The sequence below is a fragment of the Perognathus longimembris genome, chromosome 11 (assembly GCF_023159225.1).
Source record: "Perognathus longimembris pacificus isolate PPM17 chromosome 11, ASM2315922v1, whole genome shotgun sequence".
Classification (NCBI taxonomy): domain Eukaryota; kingdom Metazoa; phylum Chordata; class Mammalia; order Rodentia; family Heteromyidae; genus Perognathus; species Perognathus longimembris.
In genome coordinates, this window is record NC_063171.1 from 10,713,997 (window position 1) to 10,739,856 (window position 25,860).

The window sequence follows — 25,860 nt, forward strand, 5'->3', positions numbered from 1 at the left end:
AGCTGATATCCCTGCCATCCTCAAAAGTGGCTTCCCAGTAACCTTGACCAGTGGCATTCAGTCACAGGGGAGAGAAACTGATTGCCTCATACTTGCATGAGAAGTGTTTATGGCAGGCAGGCCTTAAAGAAACCTCTATACTAGTGGCCCAGTCTCCATCACGTGGCCACACAGGTAAATGAAGCTGATTGCATGTTCAGGGAAAAGAAAGCTAATGTTAGCTGGTGAGCAGCTGGTAATTCACAGGTAGCTGTGAAAGAATTGATAAATGCAAGCAAAGAGAGGAAGAAGGAAGGCTTTTCCTATTACAATTATGTGAGGTGATACCTTTTTCTAGGGGAAAAAGTTGTTCTACTTGACCATTTGTCTTCATCAGATTTCTATTATTGTAACACATTCCTGAGATAATCAACTTGTAAAGAGAACAGCTCTACTTTGGCTTAGTATCAAAGGATCTGACTGATAGGCCATGTTGGTTTGGGAGGGTGGGTGAGGTAGCATATATTGATGGAGTGTGTGGGAGAAGGAAGTTTTCACCTTGAGGTGGAATGGAAGAGAGAGGGCTGAGAACTTCCTTTCCCACTCAAGGTCACACACAGAAGGGCTAGTGAAGAGAAGACCTTCCCCTAGGACCCACCTCTCTGAGGCTCTACCAACTCCCAACAGTGCCGAGACCAGGACCAAGCATTTAACACACAAGTCTTTGGGAGAATTTTAGCATCTTCTAATTAGCTATGAAGCCACACCATGGATTGTAGGTATTAACCTGTGTTTCCCTTGTCTACCCAGTTTGCAAATACCACAAAATCAAGTGCTTTTTCTCTAGTTCTTTAAAATAAAATTCATGGCTTCAAAAATGTTAAATAAATCATCTTTTTTTTGTTAAAGCAAATCAAAGCAGAGCCAGGCACCGATGTCCTATGTCTGTACTTCTAGCTACTTAGAAGGCTGAGATCTGAGCATCATAATTTGGAGCTAGCTTTCAGGCAGGAAAGCCCATGAGATTCTTATCTCCAATCAACTACACCCCCCACACCCCCCCAAAAAAAAGCAAGGTGGCACAAGTGGTACTGCTAAGCGTTGACCAAGAAAGCTTAGAGACTACTTAGGCCCTGAATTTAAGCCCAAGGACTGGTACACACACACACACACACACACACACACACACACACACACACAGAGAGTTTGTCTAAGCAATCATGGCAGATTCCTCCCACATACTGCTTCCATTAGAGGTTCTATATCATTCAATATGACCTTGAGAAGCCCCAGATAAAGGGCCCTAGACATCATATCACCACAGCCTGGGGTGACGTATACAAGTCTGCCCATGACCTGAGCATCTCATGGCTCATTGCCCCTGGAAGACTTACACAAGAACAGTAGGATTGGATCCCAGAAGGAGCACCCAGTTCAAAAGGTTAATGGATGAGTGGAGAGCTCATGCAGGTGCATGGAGCCTCTGATTGGGTCTGGGGAATGATAGGCCCTTGGGCTGTCCAGTGATCTCAAGAATGATGTAGCTTTCTCCTAGGGACACTTTATCACCCCCTGCATGATACAACACTGGTGATGCTTTCTCTTGGGACCCATCCTGGAAGTGGTCGCAAGAAGTGGTTGATTGAGACCTGGAAGTGGACTCAATAAATCTTTGCCATTTTACTTCTTCCTCTATGTCCATGGACTAATTCTTGGAGATCACAGAGTCAAAGGACTTGATCCAACTATTACAGTTTTTCAGAATCACATGTGCATTTAGAAAACCTTAGAAGCCATGAGCCAGACCCAAAGAAACATGGACTCTATGGTCTCCCTCATACGGACTAATTAGCACAGGTTTAGGCAAGTCACAGCAGAGGATCACAAGAGTCCAATAGCTATGCACTTATGACCACATAAGATGATGCTAAGTGAAATGAACTCCATGTTATGGAAACAACTGTTATATCACTGTTGTAATTATTTTCAATATGCCATGTGAAACCGTAGCTTCTATTGTTGATGATTCTCTTGTATCCCCTTCCTGTGGTTGTACCCGCACTATCACTGTATCTCATCTGAGTACACTGGATATTGTATATACTGGTATTAGAACTAGGGAAGTAAAGGGAATATCAAAATCGAGAGACAAAGGATAAAAAGACAAACGACTCCAAAAGCAATACTTGCAAAACCATTTGGTGTAAACCAACTGAACAACTCATGAGTGGAGAGGGAAAGTGGGAGGAGGAGGAAGGAATGAGGGAGGAGGTAACAAACAGTACAAGAAATGTACCCAAGGCCTAACATATGAAACTGCAACCTCTCTGTACATAACTTTTACAATAAATAAGAAAAAAAAACTTAGAAGCCAAAGGTGATTAGCCTTCAGTGATCTCAGTTTCCAGTACATTATGAATATTCTTTACTTACCATGTGTTTGGTTGGCGAACAGAAAAGGAACCTGTTTTAAAGAAAGAGATTAGTTTTACCAAGCTTGTCTTATTCGGGTCTTTATAGTTACATGTCAAGCAACCTTTTGAATAAGAGTTAATAGCATTTTTCCATTTACCCTTGAGGTATACAATAATTAATATTTCCTGGTTGGGCATGGTAGCTAACCACTGTAATCCCAGCCTTCTTGCTAAGGCAGGAGGATTATGAATTCCAGGTCAACCTGGGGTAAAATGTCAGATCCTGCCTCATATCACCAAAGAAATAACAACAGTAAAAGAAAAATGAGAACAGGAAAAAGTAAGAAAGAGAAATGCAAAGCTTTAAAACAAAGAGTCAGACAGACACCTTTTCTGTCTCACGTGGTTGGTTATCCAAGGAAAAGAAAGGCGCCTGCCTCTCTGGGGCCCATGGGGGCTGACAGTCACATATAGCTACTCTCTGCCAGAGCTAAACTGAAGTTACATCTCAATAGGAAAGTCCTCAAGAGGCTAAATTATTTCTGAGTCCTTACAAAGATACACAGAAATTAATGTGACACATTTTATTCTTGGCTATTTCTAATTTATGTCTGCTATTTACAACTGTCTCCCAAACTTTTAATAGCTAAGTTAAGACAAGCAGGAAATGTCTGCTTTCCACCTCTAACTGATGACTTAGAGATGCACATTCATCCTCACTGAGAGCACGGCTTCCCCATGGCCTCTACCTCCATAAAAGATGCCCTGGACACTGCCTGCCCAAAAACATCCCAAAGCTTTACTCTAAACATCATAGTTTCTGTTTTAAAACGTTTATTTACTTATTTATTTTTCAGCATGTACAGTTTTTTTTAATAGGAAGGACTGTTAGATAAAGCAAAAAATAAGTGTCCAGAACAACCCGCCAATTCCACCATGTCAGCACTATAGTGAGTACACGGCTCCTGTATAGCCATGCATATATAAAAGTCCACGGATCTAACTGATAAGGTCATTAGCTTTGCTTCGCAAACAAAAATGAAGGTTATGGAAAAGCTTAAAATAGGGCCGTTTGCATTGCCATCAATGAGTTGTACAAGGGCTTTGTTTTGACATGCCCATATCTGTGTGCATTGTACTTTGAATAGACTCACTTCTTCCCTCACTTTCCATCATCTCTCCCTTCCCAAACCATCTCAAAAAGTATCATTGCTCCATTTTCATATGTGTAAAGTATTTTGACCATATTCACCTCCTTCACCTCTGTTTTATACTCTTGTAAGTGTGTGTGTGTGTGTGTGTGTGTGTGTGTGTGTGTGTGTGTGTGTGTGTAACCTACAGGTTGAACTCAGGTTCTGGAGTTCTGGACACTGTCCCTGAGCTTTCTTGCTCAAGGCTAGTGCTCTGTCACTTGATCCATAGCTACACTTCTGTTTTTGGTAGTTAATTGAAGCTAAGAATCTCACAAGATTTCTTGCCCTGGCTGACTTCAAATTGAGATCCTCAGTTTTCAGACTCCTTAGCAGATAGGATTGCAGCCATCGGTGCCCAGTGTCTACCAGTGCCCAGTCCTTGTCATTCCTTTTTAAATGTATATTAATTGTTCAGAGAGATTTCATCATGGCACTTCACATCCACATACAGTGCTTTACTGAGGTGCTTTAGCCAAACTGAGCCCCTTGCTTACCCTCACTTTCCCTATCCCCATGCCTTCTGTCATTCAGCGGCTTTCAGTGCATTTTATTTTACTATCTTCATTCACAGATGCAATGCTTTTTTCAATATTATTCATCCTTGAATATTTTCACCGCCTTCCCGCTTCTAGTAATATAGGCTATAAATCAGCCATGTATCATCTTTGGAGGACCAGCACTGTTTGGTTCTCTCTGCTGGGTGCTCATTACAAGATTGTGCTCATTTTGCACATGCTCAAAAAATGAATTGTACACTTATGACTTGTGCACTCTTTCAGCTTTTGTAATCTTATTATTTTTTTACTTAAAAAGTCTATGTCAAATAGAATTTAAACATGTACTGCCTTAGGGATGAGTGATTAAAAAGTGTGAGGGGAGGTTAACAGACAAAGAGGAATGGTGGGAAAAATATATATACATAAAAATGAACTAGAAACTTGAGGGGACATATGTGGTTGGGATAGAGGGCAGAGGGGAGATAATGGAAGGTGTGACACTGATCAAGATGGATTTTCCATATATATATATATATATATATATACATATATATGTTAAAATGATATCCCTTTATACAACTGTCTAAAGATAACTTAACCAGGGTTTTAAAAAAACAAAATTATTTTAAGTAAGTCAACACACTAAGTAAATGAAGAAGGAAGGGACAAAAGCTTATGTATTGATAAAACTAGTAAAATCTATGTGTATAAAGTATTTAATTTTCAGGGGCTGGGAATGTGGCTTAGCAGTAGAGTGCTTGCCTCTCAAACATGAAGCCCTGGGTTTGATTCCTCAGCACCACTCAAGGGGTAGAGTGTTAGCCTTGAGAAAAAAGAAGCCAGGGACAGTGCTCAGACCCTGAGTCCAAGCCCCAGGACTGGCAAAAAAAAGTATTTAATATTCAGTACCTTAAACAAACCAGTCCATTATTTGTTCATTCACTTGTATGCAGGTTTTATAGGGAATTCTTTTAAGTCTTGAAATGAGTAAATAGGTATTAATTTCCCTTCAGCAGTATTAAACTTATGCTATAAGCACAGCTTTCTAGTGAACAAAACTGGAGAAATCAAGTGAGGTTACACAACCCAATGGAACTTGTCCTCACTGTCACTGAATACCTAAGCCAAGGAGCCACACTGTGTAATAAAATTGACCCGTCACAGTCCATCAAAAACATTAGAGCAGTTGGATAAAACAAGAGTTGGCAAAATTTGAGGTTTAAGTGGAAGATCTCTACTTCTTACCCAGGAGAGATTTTTATCCTTTTCTTCAAACATTTATATGTGTTTTATTATATTTTGATTTCACTATTGAAACTAAAATAAGCACAGTAAATGAAATAAATGAGGGAATTTTTCCAAGTACTTTTGTGATACAAGCTATAAATCTAAATACAGCAAATTGCAGAGTTCAAACACCAAATTTCTCCAGAGGGTTATGCTTTCCCTTGTAAAGCAGGGTTACAACAAAACAGCTGATGCAGGGTAGTAGGCTTCAGGGGTTCTGGGTACTTCAGGGACAATAAGTCCTTAGGAGTCCAATATGAAATTGCTAAATCCACAGTGAAAGATGGGAAGTTCAAGATGATGTACAAACACTAACAGTAGCCTCAGAGCACAAATGAGTGAAGAGTACTGAAACCAGGAAATAGCTAATTAGGGAAAATATACATAAGGAAGATTTTATTATTGTTGGGTATTTGTTTACAAGAAGCCATTTAAACTTCCAGGAGAGATTATCAATGTAAACCAGTTCCTTTGCCATCCTCTCCTCATCTCTCCAGGAACTGAAATAATCTCAAACTATTCAATATCCTGGCCATCCAGTTAATTTGTTTATTCTAGGTCTTGTATCTATAACACTGATTTTTACAGTTAGCATTGTTAGGCAAAGACATCAAGCACTTCCATGCATTTCTAGAGCACCCATGTGGAGTTGCTCATTCATCTGCTCACCTGTGGGACCGGGATACAACTAACAGTGCTTCACCAGCATCTATGAGGCTGCCCCAGCAGGTGAGCAGGTGAGCAGGTACACCAAGCTTCTGTTGGCAAATTTGCACCTTTGTCTTCCTTTCATCTTTCAATAGTTCCATCTCAAAGACCACAAAAAAGTAAGGGAGACAAACTCACTATATTCTATGTGATCTATAATTTTAAAGGTGCTCAACTCTAGATACCATCTTTAGAAAGAAACTCAGAGTCCATCCATAATTCAGTTCCCCTTCCCAATAGTCCATAATTTACCCTATTAATAAAATCACTCTTAACATTATTATATATGCTTTGTATTTTCAGGGCTGAGAGGCGGTCTGTTGCATACACTTATTCTCTTCTGCATTTTCCTATTAATCCTACCAAGTTACCACTTAAGAAGGTAATGGCACTGCAGTCACTAGTAATTTCTGCACATTACCTTCATACTCCTCAATCTTGTATACGTGCATACATTGGTGCACAGTCATCTCTGACCCTCTGGTTCTGCCTTCTTCTCTGGAATGTACTGAAAAGATCACTCTCTTCAGCCAACAGGGTCCTCTCAGAATACACTACATTTGGGCTTTATAATTTTATTTCTTGCATTTTTATTGTTATTAAGTAGTTGTACAAAGAGATTGCAATTCCGTAAATCAGATTATGAGTACAATGTTTCTTAGTTAAGGTGACCTCTTCCTTTCTTCTCCTCCATTTATCCCATCCCTACCCTCAAGATACATAGTTCATTTTTTCATAATGTATACTGAATGTAATGACTACATTTGCTCACCTTTCTTCCCTCTACACTGGATTTTAAAACATGTCATTGGATGGACTTTGGATTATGAGCTACATCACAGTGCTCATTTCTTACATAGTTGTGTGTATATGTGTATGGCAGAGAGAAAGAAGTAGATATATGTGACAAAATAATACTTCACATATGTATAATACATAGGAGATGACCCTATCATTTATTGCCTACCCATTAATACATGCAATCTATGTCCTATGCAGATATATGGATATAAAACAAACCTATATGATGTTTATAGGTATATTTAGGTAAGCTATATTTATATGATATATAGACACCTCACACTGAAACCTAATTTCCAATGTGATCTTTTTAGAAGGTGAAGCATGTGGTAGGCACTGAGATCCTGAGGGGTCTGCCCACATGAGTCAATAGTGCTTTAATAAAAGGACCCAATAGACTGCTAGCCTCTCCTACCACGTGAGGGCACAGTTGGAATGTCCCACCTATATAGCATAGAGACCTCACCGCACATCAGATGTGCTGGGGCTTTGATCATAGAATTCCAGCATAGAGTACCAAGTATAAGGGATTTTATTAAAACAGATTCAATAGACCAAGACAAGGTCCCCATTCCTGGCAATGTAGAAGTTACAAGAACACCTTCAGCCACTTTTCGTGTCCTACCTATTTCAAATGCCAATGTTTGAATGTGAAATGTAAAACAGAAAAACAATTCATGAACGTGTAAGTAATGTTTTTCCTTTGCATCATCTCCTGCTTTGATTTTTTAATTTTATTTCCATGGGCTCTAAGTTAAATAATTTTCATTGTATACCTTTTAAATTTATCTCCTTGACATGGTCTCCTGCTTAATTGAGCATTCTGTTTTATCCAAGTATTTTAGTGAAATCCTCACAATGATACAATGGAGGTAAGAATTATTACTCTCATTTTTATGATATGAGAGCTTTTGAAAAATGCTGCCTAAAAATCACGCAGCTAACGAGAAGGTAACACAGAAATTTAATTCCTAGTCTGAGAAAGTTTAAACCCTCTTTTACATTCAGATATATCCCCATTGGACAGTTGTTTAAGGGAGTCTTGCTAGAATGGGAACATTAGGTATGAATTATGATGTTAGCATATGCTATGAGAAGGATTCTTTGCCCTGGAAGGGTTACTGTGTTAAAAAGTCTATTGTTCAGGGTGGTGACATGACTTACGTTATTTTTGTAGTATACCTGAGTTGGTTCTCACAAGAACTGGCTGTTACAAATGCCCAAATAGGTCTCATGCTTCCTCCCTGGTGATGTGGACTTTTACTCATGCATGGGTCTTCCAGTATGAGGCTGTCCATCAGAGGTCTTCCTCAGAACTGAGCTGATGCCTATGCCATGCCTTTAAACTTCCAGACCCATGAAGCAAATAAACCTTCTTTCTTTGCAAAGTTTGCCTGCCTCAGGTGTTTTATTATCATGACAAAAAAACAGATGGACACAATACACAAATGACAGGAAACTAAAACAAGTGGTATTGGGAAGGAGGAACAGAGGAAAAGAAACAGCAAGGACTAGTTGGAGGTTTTTGATACTGGGTTACGAAAGGCTTCTGTGCCTTTCTGCCAAGTGCTTGTTAAGTCCTGATTCCCCCTCAGTAGCTTGGAAGGCAGCATGATGAGGTAGTTTAAGGAATAGGAATCCTCAACCCACAGCCTCTGTTCCCATTGTTACATACTCCCTCACTAGCTGCAGCCCTGTGTCCTTTAGAAAGCATTTCTGTGTGGTCTACCTCAGTACCACGGGCATAATTAATTTAAAATTTTCTCTTTCAAAGTAAGGATGACAGTTATTAATGTTTCAAATATACCACATGCTGCTTAATATCTGCAAAATATTATTTGACAATATCCACAGAATTTTCTTGCTTTGGAATGGAGGAGTTTGCAAGCAATCATGTAGGATAGATTTCGTGTTTTGAATTCTCTTTACATTTATAAATAAAACAAATCATAATCAGAAGCCAGAGCCTTGGCAGGACTAGATTATTTGGTATAATGCCCAGCAAGCCCTGACAGGCTCCTCATTATAATGAGGTCAAGGAGAATGTTTTCCAGGGAGAGTTAGTAAAGTTTATTTTCTACTGGAAATGAAAAACCTGCTTCTATCTGCAGAACTGAGGAACATGACTGTTTTCCTTTTATTCTGGATGGATTTAGTGCAAATCTAATCTATAGATTCACTCCTCCTTCCAGTCAAATTTTTTTGTTTTTTGTTTGTTTCAACCCAATGAGCTCTTATGGGGTTTTCACTAAAAAGATGAATTCGCTTGAGATATCTTGGAGAAAATGGTACCATTTCCCAGATCTACCAGTACAGTTTATAGTGGCTCAAACCTGTAATCTTAGCTAATCGGTAGGCTGAGGTTTGAGAATGTTGGTCAAATCTAGCCTAGGTAGACAAATTCTAGAGACTTCTATTTCCAATTAACTAGAAAAAAGTCAGAAGTAGAGATGTGGTTCAAGTGGTAAAAAAAACAGCCTTGAGTAAAAGTACTAAGTAAGAGTGTGGGACCCTGAGTTCAAGCCCCGGTACACATACACATACACACGTCCACACATGCGCACACACACGCACACACACAAGGACACACATACTCTGAACAAACAATTGATTTGAATAATTGTATGTATATTTGAGAAATTATTTTCACCTTTGGCATAATAAATAAGCAGCAAATCCAGAGTAAGTCTGAATACCAACAGCTCACAGTCAAATTGCAGCTACATCCTCCTCCAACTCCAAAGTCAAGCTCTGTCTTTGGAGGTCTTTATCTCTTTATTCATATGTATTTCAGTGATTTCAGCTCCTGATCTCCTTCTTTCCTTCCTGAACACCAAGACTTTCTTGGACATACATGTCTGCTCTTGCACAAAGTGTACTGGACTCTATCTGCATCAGTGCCCAATCCTTGGTAATTCCTACAGGGATGTTCTCAGGTCAATGAAGAAAATGAAATAATTGATGCACTTCAAGAATTCAGGAAAAACATGCAAAAGCACAAGGAGCTCCACTTCACCTTGCTTTTGTTTAAACCTTGCCTGTTAAGTGGATGTGAGGCTTACTGCTCTTCATAGGTGAGAACTGTTGGCTAACATGGATGTGAGAGTCTCTAGGAAGAAGGGAATCCATCCCCCCACTTCCACCGTGCCATAGTGGCTTTAATTCTATGTTCTGCATGATTAGGAGAGATCTAGCGGTGGAGAATACAGTGTGATCTTCCAAGAGACCTGGCTTCCAGTTTCTCTTTTCTGAGTTGCTGGAAAGGCAGACTCATTTCTAAAAATTTTCCTGCACTCTTGCAGCAGTTTTCTTCATCTGGTTTATAAACTGACTTAATGGTTCCCACACATCAGCTGTTCAGTCAAATAAGAATATTTTAGGAAGTCCATCTATGCAATAATAGCTTTTATTTTCTTTTAAATGTTACATAATACTATTATTATGAACATCCTCCATCCCTTAATTCTTGAAAGAAAATGGTTAGAGGCTTTGATTTTTTTTTAATTAGTTTCCCTCTACCTGAAAACTTCTCCTAGGACCAGAAATAGCTAAGATGAAAGAAAATCACACAGAGGACTGGGACTGTCTGTGATATAAACACACTGCTTTTCCCTCTAACCTTATGTTTAGCTTAAGCCAAGCCTCACCCTGACAAGTTTGCTTCTTCGTTGTAGTGAATCAAACAAACTTTCTGCAAAGTCACAGCTCCCTCCTTGAAAATAAAGGCTCTTGACATTATTGCTAGGCTATAATAGTTTTAAAAGAAAATAAAAATCACTTAGAAGTTTGCTCTAGTGATGTTTAATACCTCCAATAAGCCATGAAGTTAACAGACCTGTGACCATTCATGAGGCAGAAAATAAAAGCTGCTGTATTGAGAGTAAGCTTAAAGCTGCACACAGAAATATATAGACGACAACAACTAGTCATATCTTTGAAAAAGTCCATGAACATGATTGCTTCTTTCAGGGAGGGGAAACAGAGACTGCACTGATCAAGGCTTTCATTTGAGGTCACTATGGAACTCTCCTTCCCTGGAAGAACCTAGTAAATGATCCTTATTAATTATGAAGCCCCATTACCCCTGGTGGGGAAAGGAATCATTTTTCAAAAATCAGTGCTCTGGTGGCAAGTGCATTCTTGCATTTCTAGTGGAGCTGATAACACATGAGGGCTCTGGTGATCCCTCCATCTCATGTTATCAACAGCCATCTTCACCCACAAATGCTAATCATTCATTCCCAGGTAACAAATGAGCTCTGCAGAAAACTACAGAGTTTCTTACCATTGCGATCTGATCTTCCCTCCCCTCAGAGTCCAGCAGCCAGAGCTGTTGCTGATGCACTGCTTCCCCCAGCCACGGGAGACCCGAGAGGCAGGAAGGGTCTCATGTGGTGCAGATCTATCGCCACCGATTATATTTCATTCCCTCAATTGCTGGCCTTGGTGCTTTGGCAATCAGCCAAACCAAGTGTGCGCAGCACTGAGAGAAAAAAGGGCTAAAGCTTGCAATTTCAGAGTTTCCCTTGGAAGGTGCTCTTACGGAAGCAGCACTCCATGAAGCAGTTTAGCAAGTAGGGATGATCGTCACATCCAGTGACGGTTTCGCTCTTTCACTGAGATGAGTTGTGTGGCTTGTAGAAGGAAACTATAGCAAGTGCTCCCACTGACCGAGGAGATGCAGGCAGGCACTGGTGTGGCTGGCTGTCCACACACCTCCAACCTGAGCACAAACAACTGCTGTTCCAATCAGAGAAAAGAGGGACTGTGCCAGACAGAGAAGGAGGCACAGGGACAAGTGCTGCCGGCCCTTCGTGATCACAGCAGCTGGGTCACCAGTAAAGATTTGCATAGAGTAGACTAAATCATCTCACAGAGCACTGCTAAGTCTGAACAGGTGGATGGAAAGTTCTTTGCACACTGATAGCCTCTGGCAAAGAGTGCATTTTCAAGAAAGACACTTCAAGTTCTTCAAAGGCAAGACTTTTATTTCATAAGATGCATTACATTTATCCTGTGCTTCTAGATCATATTAAACTACTGGGCTCTTAATTGTGTGTGCTTGGCCTACATTTTTATTGCTTAAACATTTATTTTAGAAGGATTTGATCATAAGACATTTACCAAATAGTGATTAGACTCATCGAAGCTTAGATCCTGACTTTAGAATAACAATGCATAGAAGTAAACATCTCTGTGGATTGCTAAATTGTTTACTGTCTTTCCTTCCTCACTAGTGAGTTTTACAGGCTAAGTTATTATATTCCTTTCCTTTTACTCAACATGGTGAATTCCATTCTAGGATTTTACTAGTTTAATTGTGCATTTCTGTTCATTTCTTTGAGACAGGGTTTCTATGTGTAGCTCCCATCACTGTCAAACTGGTTAACCACCCAGTCTCGGTCTCTGGAGTGTTGGGATTACAGGTGGCTGGATTCATTTATAATTTCCATACAATTATGAAAATTTTGGCAGAGTCCTACAAATTGGTAGTAATTCCTTTGGCTTGAGGCCTGATCTGTTTAAGGGCTTAGGCTGAATTGTTTCCATCACATTTTTTTAAAGTTAAAAAGCTAACATTCAGGGCTGGGGATATGGCCTAGTGGCAAAAGTGCCTGTCTCGTATACATGAAGCCCTGGGTTCAATTCCCCAGCACCACATATACAGAAAATGGCCAGAAGTGGCGCTGTGGCTCAAGTGTCAGAGTGCTAGCCTTGAGCAAAAAGAAGCCAGGGACAGTGTTCAGGCCCTGAGTCCAAGGCCCAGGACAGGCCAAAAAACAAACAAACAAACAAACAAACAAAACAAAACAAACAAAAAAAGCTAACATTCACATGTTTTGGTGTGGTTAGGTCTAGAAAGGGCATTAATAACTTCCAATAAACCTAAACATCTGCTCCATAGCTACTTCAATCTAAGGCACAGGATTTATGCTTATAGCCAAAGGATTTTGATTTTTTCTTTTGCTTTCTTTTTTTATTATAGTTGACAAAAGGGTTACAATTTCATAAGTCAAGTTATATGTACAATGCTTCTTGATTAAGGCCATCCCTTCCTTCATTCTCCTCCATCTGGATTTTAAGGAAGAGTCAGGCTTGATTGTATAAAGAAGTGATTGCATGCCAGAGTTCAAGAAATCATGTACATTTCACTCCCTGCGCACAGCAGTCAGAGCAGATATGGTAGTCAAATGAAGTGTGCAAAGGGAAAAAACATGGCCAAGATGGTGCTCAGTGTTTGTACACATTAGACTGCTCTGGAGTTCTAGAAAGTCAAAGAATTGTCCCCAAGATAGGATGAGTTAACTGTACCTCATTTCATCTCCCCAACCTTTCTCAGACATCCTCAGCTGAACAGTTTCAACTCTTTCCTTAGACCCTGCCCAGTAATACTTAGTAGATGGAGTGCGATGGCAACATCTTTTTCAGTGAGACCAAAGAAAGACTCAGCTTCCTTACTCACTGATCTTTGTGAACAATGAGATTTCCCCAGTACAGGACCAATGAAGCTCCATCCTTTCCCTCCTGCCTGCTCTTCATGACATGGTAATGTTCCTTCTTTCTTCAGGAAGATTTTCCTCTTGTGGCTTCACCCCATGGCCAGCTTTCACCTCTGACTCTCACCTCTGTACCACCTCTCCAATGTTTAATTATAAACTGTCTCTAGATACATCTTGATACCATTAGCATTGCTTTGTTTTTAAGTGTGTCTTACTATCTAGCTAGATTGTAGATATGCTTTTTCCATTTTTTTTTCTTTTTTTATGGTGCTAAGGAGGAAATCTAGCACCTTGCACATGCTTTACCACTGAGTTCTGTCCTCAGCCTGTTTTAAATTCCCAAATAGTATCCTTCTAGTGTAAGATAAAACAGACTCTTCACTGTGGTGTTGGACTTTACATGATGCAGAGACCTTAAAATCTCTCCATCTGCACACCCCATGAGAACCTTCTGCTCCAGCTGCAATGCTATCTGCAGCTCCCTCACTGATGCCTGTGCCGCTCAAGCTCTGGGGCCAGTGCACATGATGGCTTCCTTAAAGAAATGAGTTTACCATTTGTCCCCTCAGCACCCCTACTCAGTCCCTATGCTATTCTCCTTCATCCCCACCAAATGAAAGAGGGACACTAAATGTCAGTGTTCGTCTTCCTTAGCTCCTTGTCAGAACCTCAAACAAGCCTAAACGGATTTAAAATCAGTGGGTTTTTTTTTTTCCTGCAGTGAGAAATATCCATTTGTGATGGAACTTTCCCCCACAGAAAGAAAGAAACTGCTTCTTGAATTACCCTAGTAGAAACAGCGGACTATGAGAAAAGATTTATCAACAATCATTTGTGTGTCCACATAGTTAGTATTGTATTAATGTAAAAATAATCAGACACATGCCAGGGGCTAGTGGCTTATGCCTGTCATTCTAGCTATGCAGGAGGCTGAGATCTGAGGATCACAGTTCAAAATCAGCTCAGTCAGCAAAGTCAATGAAACTTATCTCAAATTAACCACCAAAAAGCCAGAAAGAAGTAGAGTAGTGGTTCCAGTGGTAAGGTACAAGCCTTGGGAAAAATAAGGTAAGGGACAATGACACACACACACAAACACACACACACACACACACACACACACAAAATACACTTATATTCACTGACATTCTTGGGTCTCTGAATCACAGCCACTCCACTGAAATCCACTTTTAGAGATCATTAGTAATGTAAGTAAACACTTCCGGAGAGAGAACACTTTTGGAATTATCTATCTACATATGTTAGTTTGAATATTTCCTTTGAAACAAATGAGGATACCTAAAAGGGCAGTCATTTCTGTACCCTGGGATCCCATGCTTGCACAAACTCTACTAGGTACATTCCAACCCATTGTAATAACAAAACACCTGCAACTATGGGAATGGGAAACAGAGAGGAGAACTGCTCACATGGCTTTGAACATAAAAGAATTAACAAATGGGACTTTTGAAGGTGATGTGGTCATATGACCCAGAGAAGAGAGGCCCAAGTGAATCTGCCAGTTTCTATGCAAGCTCACAGTGAACACATTCCATATATGAAGCAGAACCTACATTTTCCTTCAACAGCAACCTAAGCTGCCTTGATTGGACTTCCTAGTTTCTAAGACTTTAAGCAATAAATATCTGTTACTTATAAGTCACTAAATTTACTATATTTTTCTTATAGCAGCCTAAAGAAACCAAGACAAAAATTAATATTAATAGTGTCTATTTCAGGCTGGGCATTGGTGGTTCTTGCCTATAATATTAGGTACTAGGAAGCTGAAACCTGATGATCAGAGTCAAAGCCAGCCCAGATAGAAAAGTCTATGAAGCTTTCATCTCCATTTAACCAGTAGAAAGCCAGGTGTGGATGTGTGGCTCAAGTGGTATGTTCTAGCCTTGAGCAAAAAAAAAGGCCAAGAGCATAAGTTCCCAAGTTCAAGCCCTAGTACCAGTACAATACAGAAATTAAATAGTGATTACTTCTTTTTGTGTTTTTATACAAGAAAATCCATTTTACCTACTTAGTAAAATCCTTATTGCACTTTTTAAAATCAGTCATTGCGCTTGAACTCAGGGCTTAGGCTCTGTCCCTCAGCTTTTGTGCTCAAGCCTAGTACTCTGTCACATGGAGCCACAGCCCTACTTCCAGTTTGGGGATGGTTAATTGGAAATAAAAGCCTCATGGACTTTTCTGCCTTGACTGGCTTCAAACCATGATCCTCAGATCTCAGCCTCTTGAGTAGCTAGTATTACAAGCATGAGCCACCAATGCCCAGCCTTTATAGCACCATTAAATGATATTTAAAATATATTTGAGAATCCCAACAAAGCATTCTTTTTTTTTTACCCATGGATACTCATTATTCATCTAATCAATAGTTTCAAATATTTTATTTTATTTTTTTAATCTGAATTAAATTATTTTACTGAGAAAAACTGCACATCGAGAACCACAGCAAGACAACTTCTAAGCAGTTTAGTAGACAGGTGACAGAACAAAACCATTCAGGGTAGGCTGGCAGACTCTGTAGTGGTCAGGAGGGTTCAAACTGAATGAACTGGGTTCCCACAGTGTTTGTGCCACAAGTCAATGGCCTTGCTCACAATCACATCTGAGCTATCCTGAGGAATATTTTCCAGGAACGTGGTTATCTTCTCTGCACTGTTCAGTGACATGCCTTTTATTTTAAAGGTTAGTAAAATTTACACAGCTACAAAAACTAAAATCTTACAGGATTCACATACAACTTTATCCCAAACCCTCTGTAAACTGGATTCAAGAAGGCATCCTGCAAAACATCTGTGGAACCAAAGGTCATAAGGAAGTCTGGACACTGCAGAACATGTCTTCAGATGACTCAGCAGCCTGCCATCTTCCAGACTCAAGTACTGTTCAAAAGCTTTGGGCTGTGGAAAAGACGGACTTTGAGGCAGCTTCCCAGACTCTAGCTGGTACACGTGGAGATACACTTCATCCTGAGGCGTGGCATCACTGATGAAGCGAGTGACTTTTAGAACATGAAGGATATCAGAGTACTGATCTTTGCGGTACATCATCACCTGGCCATGGGACTCGTGGTGTGGAGGCAGGATCCCTAGAAGTACCTTCTATACCAATGCACAGTACATGGACGGGAGAGGGAACCTCTGGCTAAAAGTACAAAGCTTCTTAATATTAAGGTGATCATCTTTTAGGAGAATTTCCAATTATTTCTTTTCTTCAACTCCACGAAACCGCACTTTCTCATAATATACGAAACGGAAGTTTCTCTGAGAGTCCTCAGTCATGATTCATTCTTGGAGGGGAGAAAGGGAGGGAGAGATGAAGGAAGAGAAAAAAGAAATGAACCCGAGGTTGAGACTGAGAGGTCAGTGGGAAGAAGTGGAAATTAGGTGGCTTTGTTGGGAGCCCTAAGGCACTCGTAAGGTTCGGACGCCACCTTCAAATATTTTAAATATTGGATCTGCATTAATGAAAAGATTGCTTCATTTTTTAAAATTAGGCAGTCCAAAAAGAGATAGTATGCTCCCTAAGGCTTCCATGACACCTGGACTTGTTGCCACAATCTGGGGCTGTCCTGTGAATGACAATTCAAATGAAGAAAAAAAATAGACATATTCCAGAGCAGCAGAATGACACCATATCACTCTTCCCTCCTCTCATCTTCAGCTTTAATTCCCCCCAAGCCAACCTTCCCATTGTGGCTTCATAATTTTCCCTGATGTTGGATGTGTTTGGCCTCATCAACATCTGCTCTAGTCTGCACTCTTCTGTCAGCCACCCGAGGCAGGAATGCTCAGAGGTCCAGCATGGATCAGTGATTAGAGTCTCTTGGCAAGATGATCCTTCCAATTTCCAATTCCAAAAATATTAGTCTAAGATTCATCAAGTATGTAGAGATACCTCAGTTTTTAAGTTCTCAGAGACTTTTCTTTCAATAGACTTACACTGATGTTGCCAGAAGCAACATTAAGTTAAGGCATGGAGGAAAAGAAATGGTCACTCTTTAAATCCACCTGAAGATTGACAAACATTTGTGTACATGAAAAGTAACACAGGGGAAAAGATTTCAGGAGTAAACTATTTACGTTAATTTTAATTATAGCAATATTTTTTTCTTTATTGTCAAAGTGAAGTACAGAGGGTTACAGTTTCATATGTAAGGCTGTGCGTGCATTTCTTATCCAACTTGTTACCTCCTCCCTCATTTTCACCCCCTCCCCCTTCCCTTTTCCCCCTCCCCCCATGAGTTGTACAGTTGTTTACACCAAGTGGTTTTCTTTCTTTTTTTTTTTTTTTTTGGCCAGTCCTGGGCCTTGAACTCAGGGCCTGAGCACTGTCCCTGGCTTCTTCTTGCTCAAGGCTAGCACTCTGCCACTTGAGCCACAGCGCCACTTCTGGCCGTTTTCTGTATATGTGGTGCTGGGGAATCGAACCCAGGGCCTCATGTATACAAGGCAAGCACTCTTGCCACTAGGCTATATCCCCAGCCCCGGTTTTCTAAGTATTGTATAGCACGATTTTTAAAATAATAATCACTTATTTATTGTCAAATTGATGTACAGAGGAGTTACAGTTTCATATGTAAGGCCATGGGTACATTTCTTGCACTATTTGTTACCTCCTCCCTCACTCTACCCCCTCCCCCTTTCTCTCTCCCCCCATGAGTTGTTCAGTTTGTTTACACCAAATGGTTTTGCAAGTATTGCTTTTGGAGTCATTTGTCTTTTTATCCTTTGTCTCTCGATTTTGAAATTCCCTTTTACTTCCCTAGTTCTAATACCAGTATATACAGTATCTAAGTTCTCAGATGAGATACAGTGATAGTGGAGGGACAACCACAGGAAAGGGGTACAAGAGTATCATCAAGAAAAGAAGCTACGGTTTCACATGACATGTTGAAAGTAATTACAACAGTGATATAACACTCTTTTCCATAAAATGGAGTTCATTTCACTTAGCATCATCTTATATGTTCATAAGGGCATAGCTATTGGGCTCTTGTGATCCTCTGCTATGACTAGCCTAAACCTGTGCTAATTATTCCCAATGAGGGAAACCATAGAGTCCATGTTTCTTTAGGTCTGGATCACTTCACTTAGTATAATGTTTTACATGTTCTTCTATTTGCTTATGAATGGGGCAATGTCATTCTTTCTGATAGAGGCATAAAATTCTATTGTGTATATGTACCACATTTTCCTGATCCATTCGTCTACTGAGGGGTATCTGGGTTGGTTCCTTATTTTAGCTATGACAATTTGTGTATAGCACTATTTTTGAGACAAAATCAAATAAGAAAATCCCTAGCCATGTAAAGTGGTTAAATTACAAAGGAAATGAAAGAGACAGCAGTAAAATCTAAGTCCAGTTGGCAGGTCAGAAGTAATCTTATATCATGTCACTTTGTAGGATCTAAAATATCTTCCAGAAAATATAGATTCTGTTTCCTAGACAATCCTGAATCACACAAAGAACTGAGAGAAGTCTTTTTAGACCATCACCATCAACCTTTCCAGTTCAACCATTTCCTTCCAGATTATCTACGTTCTTGTTGTCCCTGTGGACCACAAGAGGGAGCCACTGCACCCTAAGGGCACAGTGCTCATCTCTCTCCCAGTCCCAAAATGACTTTTATTACCAATGACAATTCTGGCAGGCATGTCTCCAACCAGAAAGGCATGTGACAAATCAATTGCTCAAAATCAGCTTTGGAAACTGTCCTTCGACTGAAGCTGCTCAAAAGTTTCACATGCATGCATGCGTAAGTAAACTATGACTATTATCTTTCCTCTTTTATCTATCTTAATTCCAGAACATGCAACTCACTTGAAAGGTTTTATTTAGTGAGGAATACACACAGACACACACACACACACAGTAAGCATCACACTATTTTTTTTAACTAATGACTTTAATTATATGGAACTCATTGGATTGATTTTTACATGGATTAATAAAAGCAATTTGTAATTTGTCTTCCACTCCCAGATTCTTTTGGCATAAATGATTGCTCCAAGTACAAGCAGTCTTTCTAGGCATAATGCCGAGGACATCTTAGTGATGTAACTAAGCAGTTTAATGAAGTGAATGCTGCTTACTGACTTTTGGCCCAAATCAAATCAGGACCCATCCCTTGTTTCAGCTCTGAATTCATTAAAAAGCAGCAGCAAGTCCAGTTCTCCTTTGCCCTGAAGGATTCAGCCAGTTCCATCCAGAAAGTGCCTGCTCCTCAGTCCGTAGGCCATGAAGCAGGCATGGATCCACCCTAGTGCTTGTCCTAATAGAGTTCTGTCACTAGATCTGCACAGTGTTCCCCTTAGAAGGCAACTCTACCAAGCTGGGCCAGGTGACTTCTAGTGACATGTTCCTACATCTGTAAGGGAAAATGGAAAAAAGAACAGCAGATGTGTCCCAAAGACAGTCTCTGAGGTCCAGTTACATAAAACTCCACTCCTTCCTGGGTTGTACACTGGACACTTTGGGATGAGGGGTACACACACACACACACACACACACACACACACACACACACACACACGTGCCAGCTCCCCTGGGAGCCTGAAACTTCTGAATATGACCCTAGCTTTCTGAGCCATTTTTGGGAGAATTCTTTGGTAGGGCCCAGGAGGCTGGACATATTTCAAGATATGTTCATATTTCAAGATATTCTGATGTGGGTCCTTCCCACCAGTGTTGAGGTGGATTTGCTTCCTTTTCTCTTTATTCAAGTTTATGACCAAAGACATATTCTAGTCAACAATTCAGCAACTCTTGCTGGGTTTCTGCAGGAATGAGAATTACACAAGCAAGGCCTGGTTGTCACTGATCATGACTACATGTGGCCTTTTAAATGTAGGTTTAAATTAATCCCAACTAGATAAACCATCTAGTCCAGCTCCTTCATCACACCAGTTTTGTCTCAAATGCTCCTCAGTTCCATGTGGCTAATAGCTACTACATTAGAAGTGGACTTTCAATGCTCTAGAACCTTACAGAATGTCCTAGAATACAACATAGAAAGATTGCACACTGTACACTATGTCAGAGATAAGTCTGAGTATTTGGAACAAAAGTTTAAGGCTCCTGCCTGGTACGTCACCTTATAAATGGTGTAATTTTCTTGGAGATGTGCTATCAAATGGGATATCTGAGGGATGTGCATTTTATTTGACTTCTACTTTGCTGTAAACACAGTGCAATTGGTTGCCAACATTTAAACAATGAGTTCTTTGTAAAATCAAGCTTTCTGGTATGAATAGTCAAAAGATGTGGTGCCCCTGGGACTGAAGTCACACAGAAGAACAAGGAGCTAGCTCAGAGTAGCTGCTCCTCCAGTGGGCCCAAGATCACTTACTATTTGTCCAAATTCCCGCAGATCACTGACCCCTAAAACCTTCTGCATATGTGCTTGCTTTGGTTTTGTTTGAGACAAGATCTTGCTATGTAGTCAAGAATGGCCTTGAAGTCTTTATCCTTCTGCTTCAGGCTTTAATTACTGGAACTATAAGCATGGCCCACCATACCCTCCTGGACATATGCATTTGAGTGGTAACAAAAGTAACATTTCTGACTTAGCAAAAGAGAAATACCAAAATAAAACAGTATTAAAAATAACTAAAATATGTCCATTTCTTGTTTCCATAAAAAGAAATTTAGCTTCCCCTTACCCAAATGAAAATGTTTGATCAAGAAAATTGGAATAGGGCTGGGGATATAGCCTAGTGGCAAGAGTGCCTGCCTCGGATACACGAGGCCCTAGGTTCGATTCCCCAGCACCACATATACAGAAAACGGCCAGAAGCGGCGCTGTGGCTCAAGTGGCAGAGTGCTAGCCTTGAGCGGGAAGAAGCCAGGGACAGTGCTCAGGCCCTGAGTCCAAGGCCCAGGACTGGCCAAAAAAAAAAAAAAAAAAAATTGGAATACTGAACTAAAAATAATAATAATTTTTCCATAATTCTACACTCAACATTCTGAGCATTCTACTGATGGAAGCTGCTTCTCCTTAGACCCTCCCTATACACACACACACACACACACACACACACACACACACACACACACACACACCACAACCTCATATACAATAAGGCTGGAAAAAAGTCTGGTTATACAGATAAAAATGAGCCCACCTTTGCACAAGCTCATCAGTAATATCCAGGAAACCTAATATAAACCCATGTTACCTACAAGTCTGTTCATTCAAAAATCTGATGAACTGCACTCATCTAACTGTAAACTCCAGAATCAAAGCAGGAATTACGCCTGTCCTGCACAATAACAACAAAAAGAAGGTACTCAAATCTCTACTGTGTTTGTTAAATTCAAACTTTTTTTTGAATAATTACTTATTTGTTGTCAAAGTGATGTACAGAAGGGTTACAGTTTCATAGATAAGGTAGTGGGTACATTTCTTGTACTATTTGTTACCACCTCCCTCCTCCCTCTTTCCCTCACCCCCATGAGTTGTTCAGTTGGTTTACACCAAATGGTTTTGTAAGTATTGCTTTTGGAGTCGTTTGTCTTTTATCCTTTGTCCCTCAATTTTGATATTCCCTTTCCCTTCCCAAGTTCTAATACCAGTATATACAGTAGCCAGGGTACTCAGATGAGATATAGTGATAGCATGGGGACAGCCACCGGTGGGGGGTGGGGTACAAGAGGATCATCAACAAAAAAAAGCTATGGTTTCACAAGGCATGTTGAAAATAATTATAACAGTGATATAACACTCGTTTCCATAACATGGAGTTCATTCCACTTAACATCATCTTATGTGTTCATAAGGGCTTAGCTATTGGGCTCTTGTGATCCTCTGCTGTGACTGGCCTAAACCTGTGCTAATTATTCCCAATGAGGGAGACCATAGATTCCATGTTTCTTTGGGTATGGATCACTTCACTTAGTGTATTTTTTTTCCAAGTCCTTCCATTTCCTTATGAATGGAGCAATGCCATTCTTTCTGATAGAGGCATAAAATTCCATTGTGTATGTGTACCACATTTTCCTGATCCATTCGTCTACTGAGGGACATCTGGGTTGGTTCTAGCTATGACAAATTCTAGCTATGACAAATTGTGTTGCGATGAACATTGTTGTGCTGGTGGCTTTAGTGTGTTCTTGTTTGTAATCTTTTGGGTAGATGCCCAAGAGTGGGGTTGCTGGGCCATAGAGGAGATCTACGTTTATCCTTCTGAGGAATCTCCATACCACTTTCCAGAGTGGCTGAACAAGTTTACATTCCCACCAACAATGTAGTAGGGTTCCTTTTTAGCCACATCCCCTCCAGCATTTGTTCTTGTTAGTTTTCCTGATAATGGACATTCTTACTGGGGTGAGGTGGAATCTCAATGTTGTTTTGATTTGCATTTCTTTTGTGGCCAGTGATATAGAGCAGTTTTTCATGTCTCTCTTGGCCATTCTCATTTCCTCTTCAGAGAGGTCTCCTTTTATGTCTTTAGCCCATTTGTTGAGGGGACTGTTGGTTCTTTGAAGTTTTGTTGTGGAGGAATTTAATTATTTGAGTTCTGCATATATCTTAGATATCAGGCCTTTGTCCATTGTATGGCCGGTAAAGATCTTCTCCCAATCTGTGGGCTTTCTGTTTATGTTGTAAGCTAAGTCCTTTGCCCTGAAGAAGCTCTGCAGTTTGATGCAGTCCCATTTGTCCAACCTTTCTTTGATTTTTTGCATTTCTGGGCCTTTGTTAAGGTAGTTTCATCCTGTGCCAAGGAGCCCAAGTGTTTCTCCTACTCCTTCTTGTAGTGTTTACAGCATATCTGTTTTTATTTCGAGGTCTTTCATCCATTTGGAATTGATTTTGGTGCAGGGTGATATATAAGGATCTAGTTTTAATTTGTTGCAGGTGTTGAACCAGTTTTGCCAGCACCATTTGTTAAAGAGGCTATCTTTCTTCCATGCTATTTTTTAAACTCCTTTACCAAAGATTAAGTAGGCATAGTTCTATGGGTTAATTTCTGGGTCTTCAGTTCTATTCCATTAGTCTTCAGGCCTGTTCTTGTGCCAATACCAAGCTGTTTTTATTACTCTTGCTTTGTAATACAGCTTGAAGTTTGGTATTGTAATTCCTCCAGCACTGTTTTTTCTGCTTAGGATTGTTTTTGCTATTTGGCATCTTTTATTGTTCCATATGAATTTCTGGATTACTTCCTCTATTTCATTAAAAAATGGTGTTGGATTATTAATGGGTATTGCATTGCATTTGTAGATAGCCTTAGGCAATATTGCCATTTTGACAATATTAATCCTCCCAATCCAGGGGCATGGGAGGTTTTTTCCATTTCCTTAGTTCTGCCTTAATTTTGTGTTTTTAAAGTTCTCATCATAGAGATCTTTCACTTTGGTGAAGGTTATTCCTAGGTATTTTATGTTTTTTGAGGCTATTACAAAAGGAGTTGCTTTAAATTCAATCTTAGAACTCTCTCAGGGAGCAAAAATTTCTCTTGAAATTCTAAATCTTGGCTAAATTTCCTTGATTTTTAATTTAACACAATGTGCTTTAATTCATTTATATCAATTCATTTATTCATTTATTCAAGCAGGTAGTTTCCTATGTGGGACTCTATCTGAGCTACACTTTGTGGCATGGTACATTTGATTCTCCAAAACACAGATCCAGTGTTTAGAAAGGCAAGTCCAATCATGGAAGAATAATTTTTACTTTAAGTATTCCATCACTTTTATTCTGTTAAGTTGCATACATGCACAGAGAATAATTGAACAATTCATGTGTGAGCATCCTTTCTGGGCCTTGCATTATGCCCCTGCAGCCCTCTATGGGAAGACTGCATTCCTCAGACATGGTACATGCAAAGAGGCATGTGTGGACTCCCTCTCTGCTCCTCACTAATACTTTGAGACCATCATCCTCCCTTCCTCTTCCAAAAGAGCCCCAGCTTTGAATTTGCTGTTCCCAGGCTGGCTCATCCAGAATTCCTTATTTCCTCTCCCTGGCACTACCTCAGTACATGTTGTGTCTTAATCCTGAACATTTTACCATGCATACACATCATCTTCCCAGAATACATTGCCTCCTCTCCTCGAAGAATCCCTTGCCCCAATCTCATTCCTTCATCCTCACCACCTCCAACACTTGAGGATACCATGCTTCCGCATGATCTCAACCATGCATTCCACTCTGGGTCCATAAATTCCATTCCCTCCCCACCCCAACCACATTTCAATTGTGTCTTACTTCTGCTAAGTTCTGCCATGGCCCTGTCATAGTCCTTTTGTCATGATTCAGCCCTTGATGTCATCTATTTTTTCCTTATGCATGTTAAAATAGGAACTGGGACTGGGAGTGTGGTTCAGTGGTAGAACACATGCTTAGCAGGACAAGGCTCTGGGTTCTCCAGGATCAATAAATAATGAATTAAAGCCATTGAGCATATAAGCACTCCCTTCTATCCCATACCCTCCTGTTCTGTTGTACTTGTTGCTCCACCTACCTCTGGGCTCTTCACTTCCCATAGTCAGGAATACAAACTTATAATTCCTGTGTGCATCACAGGTGTGTCACCAAGGCACCCTGTAGCCACATTCCTCATCCCTACTCCCCTATCCAGTCTCCCACAGGGCCACTACACATGTCCTCACCAATTCCCAGCACCCATACCTTCTCCTTCATGCTCACTCCTAGCTCTTGACATTTCCAATTCCTTCCCTTCTACAGTCCCCACTGCCTCATCTTCCTACCTCCTGTCTAAATCCACTGCCTTTCTGCCTTTGACACCCTTCTCTCCAAGTCTACCCAAAAACATTGCTGGGAGTCTAGGTAGTATCATTTTAAATTAATACATGTGCGTGTGTAGGAGCTTAAACTCAAGGCCTTGTGCTCCCACTTGGCTTTTGTGCTTATAGCTGGCATTTTACCACTTGAGCCATGCCTCTAGTTCTGGCCTTTTCCTGGTTAACTAGAGATAAGAATCTTTTAGATTTATATGTCTGGGCTGTCTCTAAGCCAAGATTCTCAGAGCTCAGTCTCCTGAGTATCTAGGGTTTTAGGTGTGAGCCTCTGGCACCTGGCATTAAGAAGAATCATAACCCAGGCACCAGTGGCTCATGCCTATAATCTCACTACTCAGGAGGCTCAGATCTGAGGATCACAGTTCAAAGCGGGCCCAAGAAGGAAAGTCCGTGAGACTCTTATCTCCAATTAGCCACCAGAAAAACCAGAAGTGGTGCTTTGCCTCAAGTGGTAGAGTGCTAGCTTTGAGTTCAAGAGCTCAGGGACAGCACCCAGGCACAGAGTTCAAGCTCCATGATGAAACAAACAAAAGAAGCATCATAAATTCAGCCTGACCCAACTGAATACTGATCACCCACTGCATCCTGCTAACAGGATGGAACTCTGTTATTTTAAGCCCAAGCTTTTAAAGTCACACTCACTTAAAAATATATAATGGAAAATAACAAGCTTTGGCAAGAATGGAGAGAAATCAGAACTCTT

The 25,860-nt window shown here is 40.3% G+C and overlaps 1 protein-coding gene and 1 pseudogene across 1 annotated transcript in view; both read right to left on the reverse strand.

The window, feature by feature from the left end:
* The window catches only part of Pld5 (phospholipase D family member 5), a 377,182-nt gene that overhangs the window by 304,688 nt on the left and 46,634 nt on the right, over positions 1-25,860 (reverse strand). The window lies entirely within an intron of this gene.
* Positions 15,848-16,798, reverse strand: LOC125359535 (annotated as a pseudogene).